Consider the following 6,000-nt stretch of genomic DNA (forward strand, 5'->3'; position numbering starts at 1 on the left):
AAACATCTGTTTAAGTCCAAACCTCTGATATAAAAGGCCAAACATCTGTTAAAGGCCAAACATCTATTTAAGGCCAAACATCTGTTTAGATCTGAACAGATGTTTCATGTTTAACTTAATCAGATCTACTGTCTTCTCACACTGTTTTCCTCTTCAAAACACTGTTGAACCTAACATGGGTTTCCATTAACTATTGACCAAAAGTCAAACAGATGTTCAAACCACTGTTTGTTATTGTATTTTGATGTGCGTTAGGTGTAATATAATTTAGGTATATATTTTAAGCCCTTTTTACACTTTTTAGCCAAGTTTTAAATTTATAAAACACGATATTTACTAACACTAAACACACATATGGGCAAGTGCACCCATCGTGGACGTAGTATAGTGTTGGTAAGATACCGAGGTCGTCCAAGGACACAAGAGCTTTTAGTACCGGTTTATCCTCAACGTCTAATCAAATCAAAATGTTAGAAAAAAGGTTTAAACTAAGAAAATAAAACTAACTAAAATGCTGAAAAATAAAATAAAAATAAAAACAGATAGACAAGATGAATCACTTGGATCCGACTCGTGTAGTGTAACCTTTGATTATTTTCGCACTTTTGCACTTGTTTAAGAGATTATCTTAGTTATTGTAGTAGGCCCCTCTTTTGAAGGCGAAGTTACCCTCAACCCAGTAGTTTGAGTCAGCAAGGATACATTCCTAAAGGGTCGGATTATTGAAAGATAATGAATTAAGTTATTAATGCATAATGTGGTAGGCCCCTCTTTTGAAGGCGACGTTACCCTCAGCTAAGTAGTCTGAGTCAGCAGGGATACAGTCCTAAGTAGCTGGGCTAAAGTTTTAATAGTAGTTTAACTTATGAGGGGATCAAAGAGTTTGGACCCCCGCCATCCAATACCTTTGGGTATTGAAGGAGGTCCTACTAAATCTGACCCAGGTCCTTTGCAGGATCTATACACTGAACAATGGCAAGACTCTTACCAAACCGTTCCCTTAACCCCCGACCAGGTAGCCAACATACCTCCATATAGACCGTGGAGATATGAATGGTGAAAATCTTTTATTTTATATAGACAGTAAAATAATGCCAAGACACCACGGACAAACGATAAGGAAGAATCACCTTCAACATAAGAAACTAGTAATTAAAGTCATTAATACAAAACCAATTAAAAAGTGCAAAAGATTAAAAATAAAAAGTATTACACTAAACACTTGTCTTCACCAAGTGATGTAAGAGACTTAGGCAAACATGGCCTTTGATTGTCAAGAACTCTTATGATCAATCTTGGATCCCGAGACGACTCACACACTCTATGATGGACAATGGATGATGGTGGTGGATGATGGTGTTGTGATGGTGGTGGGTGGTGGGTGAAGTGTGAGAGAGGTGGTGTGCCAAAAGATGAGTTGCAAGAGCTCCAAACACTCCTATTTATAGGCTGAACAGAAGCTCGGGCACGGCCCTGTGTCCATCTGACTCTCTCTCTCTTCATTAATTGTAATTCCCAATTACAATAAATGTGCCTGCAGGAAGTTGACCACGCCCCCGTGTCCGCTGGGCACGACCCCGTGGCGGGCAACATAAGCTTCTATGAGTTTGTCTTTTCTGCTGGCACTTGGGCACGGCCCCGTGCTCACTGGGCACGGGGCGTGTTCAGTCTTCTGTATTCTTTGTTTTGCTTGGGAAGATGCTGCATATCACTTTTGTTCCCTTTCTTGTATTTATGTTAGCTTTTGCTGTCTTTTTGCTTCTTTTGTTATTTTGAGCTCATTTAATCCTGAAAATACAAAAGGAAGACAAAAGCACACTTTAACCCACAGTTGATGTAATTTATATGTTGCATATTGTGCACATCAAATACCCCCACACTTGAATCTTTGCTTGTCCTCAAGCAAAACTCTTTATAATGTGGCTTTATTCACTCCCAAATGGAATGGGTAGAAGAGAGGGTTTTTGGGCTTGTCATAGAGTGTCGGGATTTCCAAGATTATTTAGGTTTTATTTTTATTTATTTACAATCCTATTCGTCAGGATTTATTAAAAACATTTCATAAGATAAATTATTTATTAGGGTATAACATACCTTTTTAAAATTCCATTTATATACAAGTTCACATACCTCACAGGGAATCACTCAACACTCAGCCGAAGGTGTATTTTTAGTGAATCACTCGAGAGCGGCATGGAACTTACTCCTACCATAAGCTTGCCAAGCAATCAATCCTCCTCCTTTTTAACTATATACCTTTGTAAATATCAAGAGGACTTTTTTGGGTGAAGGGTTAGGCTTGGGCTAAAGGTGGGTGGTTGGGTTAGTGGTTAGTAAAAGGGCGAAAAGCGTAACAAACGTCGGTTTTTGAAAGACTTTTTATTTTTCCCATTTTTATTTTATTTTGATGAACCACTTGTTTCAAACAAAGTTATTTTTGATGAACATGTTTGTTTGTTTGGTTTCATCAATATATATATATATATATATATATATATATATATATTTACTAGGAAGAGTCATTAAAAAACCGAACGTTGTTACTAAAAGAAAGGGTTAAAAATAAAAAGGTTTAGGTGGGTAAAAAGGGTTATTGTTTTGGGTTAAGAAATGAAAAGGTTTAGGCTCAAAGGGATTAACTAGGGGGATTTTGGGTAGGTGGTAAAAAAAATGAAAAATAATGGTGTAGAAAGAAAAAAAAGGGTTAGTCCTAATGCCTCCATCATTTACTTACTCGGGTTTAAGTTGGTAAGGACCGGGAATGTATTGTTGTGCCAAGTTCTAGAGTCGTACGAACCAAGCGGCTATTCACACAAGAAACGAAAAATGAGCATTTAGTGTAAAGATATGTATTTGTATGCTCGATAAAGGCTCAAAACTCACTTTTGTGGGAAAGGGTTTTTTATGTGATCAAGTATATATAATCAAATTTTAACTAAGTTTGTCATGCCTTTTCATAATTTTCTTATGTTGGTTCTTTTTATCACGATGCTATCGGTTGTAAATTTGTAAAAATATAACCTTGTTAGAAATTGAATTTCCAACTTAAAGTTAGACAAGTAAAAAAAATGAAAGTTTTTTGAAAAAATTTGGGGTGATTAGCGGTTCCAATAGAGTTTTGTGTAAGGCTTGTTACTAGGACTTGCAAGATTCAGGGTTTTAGCACCCCCCCCACACTTAAATTACACATTGTCCTCAATGTGTCCCAAAAATAAGTTTTTAGGTTGATTGAATGTGTAAAATAGTGTTAAAAGCAAAATTTTATGTTACTGGCATCCTGGACATAGCCCCGTGGTGACCGGGCACGGTCCCGTGTTCAGGTGCCAGCGACAAAAATTAAAGAAAAGGAACAGAAGCCTGGACACGGGGGCGTGTTCAGTGAACACGGCCCGTGTCCAGTTACCTGAACTGGGCAATTTTCTGCAGAGTGTGCAGCACGGGGGCGTGTTGGGCGGACACGGCCCGTGCTGAGCTTACTGTAATGAAGGAATTGTTGTCGGATGACCCTGTTTTCGTGCATGGGGCTATGTTTCTCGTTTCCCTTGGTATCCTTTACCATCACGAGTGTGTTTTATTCCTGCAAATTAAAATTAAACTAAACTAAGGATAGTTCCGCGGAATGCCTTTGTGGTGCGCCACGTTTATAAGGGTCCTTGGCTAGACCCAAAGTGAGGTTATATGTTTTCCGAGCGGGATGTTTTGCATCCCATGTTGCACCGTCGGAGAGCATCATCCAAACTCGAATCAATAACCTTCACGTAATTGACCGGGTCATTGTCCTCTACTTTCTTCCCAACCCCAAACTTCACTTCCTTATCCCCATACTTCAAAGTGAGTGTTCCGTCATTCATGTCTACCACTGCTTGTGCGGTGGCTAAAAATGGCCTCCCTATTATGAGGGGGACTTCGGTGTCTTCTTCCATATCTAGTATGACAAAGTCGGCCGGGTAGACGAAATTGTCGACTTTGACCAATAGATTTTCAGCGACACCTTGCGGGTATTTGACGGACCTATCGGCAAGTTGTATACTCATCTTGGTAGGGCTCGTTTTTCCTAGGTCGAATCGTTTGAACATTGATGCGGGCATGAGGTTAATGCTAGCCCCAAGTTCGGCTAGTGCATTACGAATGGGGGATTCCCCGATCGAGCAAGGAATTGTGAAGCTTCTGGGATCAATCTTCTTTTGGGGAAGTTTGTTGAGTACGAGGGCGGAGCATTCTTCGCCTAGGTTAACTAATTGCAATGATTCAATTTTCCTTTTATGAGTGAGGAAGTCCCTCATGAATTTTGAGTATTTAGGCATTTGAGTTAGGACTTCTATGAAAGGAATATTAACATGCAATTGTTTTAATAGACTTTCGAATTTTGCGAATTGCTCATTGGTCTTTTAACGAATTAACCTACCGGGGTACGGAACCGGAGGAGCCTTGGTGAGCTCTTGAAGTAGAGGAGAAGCCTTATCTTGTTGGGGCGGTGTTGTGCTTTCCTCAGTTGGTGGTGGCGGAGCTTCCGCGTGACCCACGGTACGGTTTCTTAGTGTTATGAGATGAACTTGAGCTTTTGGGTTTCTTTCGGTATTACTTGGTAACGCGCCTTGTGGTCTCTCGGAGAAATTTTGAGCTAGTTGACTTATTTGTTTTTCAATGTTTTGTATACTAGCTTGTTGATTTCTAAAATTTGATTCCAATTGTTGAAACCGATCCGAGTTTTTCTTTTCAGTGTCGGAGATGAGGCGAGATATAGTATCTTCATGCCTTTCTCGTCCACCTTGTTGTTGAGGGAAATTTTGTGACTCATTTCTTGGTTGTTGAAAGTTTGTTCGTTGATTTAGACTTTGTTGGTTACTACTATTGCCGGGTTCTCTCCAACCAAGGTTAGGGTGGTTACGCCATCCTTGGTTGTAGGTACCCGTTGGGGGACCCGACGGCCTAGGTCTATTATCAATGTAGTTTACCGACTCTGTTTGATCATCTGTTTCTTTCATACAACTCCAATTTTCATGTGGCCCACCACACCCTTCGCAAGCCATTACCGAGACCGTTTTTGTCATTTCTAACTTTTTACTTTTTGAAGAAAGGGCCTCGATTTGGGCTTGTAAAGAAGTGCTTTTATCAACCTTATGGGCACCCGGGGCAATAGATTTATTGCCTCGGGGAGTGTGCCATTGAAAATTGGTTTGAGCAATTTCCTCGATTTGATTGTATATTTCATGTGGGCGGCGATTACCTAAAAGTCCCCCGGAGCTAGAGTCAAGTGTTTGTCTCGTGTGTGGCAATAACCCATTATATAAAGTGGACACTTGTTGCCATACCGCAAGACCGTGATGGGGACACTTGCGCAATAGCTCCTTGAACCTTTCCCAAGTTTCATATAAGGATTCCCCATCCTCTTGTGAATATGTATTAATTTCAGTCATTAATTTAGCCGTTTTAGCGGGAGGGAAATACTTACATAGAAATTTTTGGGCTAGTTCATCCCAGGTGTTTACCGAACCAACTGGGAGGGCGTTGAGCCAAGCTTTTGCTCGTTCTTTTAGCGAAAATCGAAACATTCGAAGGCGGATGGCGTCATTTGATGCTCCATTGATCCGAAAGGTATCACATATTTCTAAGAAATTAGTAATATGTAGATGGGGATCCTCGTCCGCAAGCCCATGAAAGGTTGCGGAGTTTTGAAGCATTTGTATCAAATATGGCCGAAGTTCGAAGTTATTGGCTTCAACATTCGGTGCATTGATAGCGGCGCCGAGATTACCTACGGTGGGTCGTAGGTAATCCATGAGGGTACGTTGGTCCGCCATTGGAAGTGGGTCCCCCGAAACCTTCTCTTGGTTTTTAGCTTTAAGTCTTTTTCTGAGAAAGCGTTCGGGTTCTTCTAGAGGTTCTTTTATGTCTTTATTAGAACTGGAGCTCATACACTACGTAGAAGGTTCAGATGTGGCATCTGGTTCCAAATCCTGCAATAAAAACAAAAAAGAATGTTGGTCAGAAAGTTCACCA

General features: G+C 40.3%; 1 non-coding gene across 1 annotated transcript; it reads left to right on the forward strand.

Moving 5' to 3' along the window:
- Positions 1–5,316: 5,316 nt before the first annotated feature.
- On the forward strand, positions 5,317–5,423 carry LOC118491789. The gene has a single exon (XR_004892234.1). It is a non-coding gene; the product is annotated as a small nucleolar RNA R71 (small nucleolar RNA).
- Positions 5,424–6,000: the final 577 nt, after the last annotated feature.

Source organism: Helianthus annuus, chromosome 4, assembly GCF_002127325.2.
Source record: "Helianthus annuus cultivar XRQ/B chromosome 4, HanXRQr2.0-SUNRISE, whole genome shotgun sequence".
In the NCBI taxonomy this organism is placed as follows: domain Eukaryota; kingdom Viridiplantae; phylum Streptophyta; class Magnoliopsida; order Asterales; family Asteraceae; genus Helianthus; species Helianthus annuus.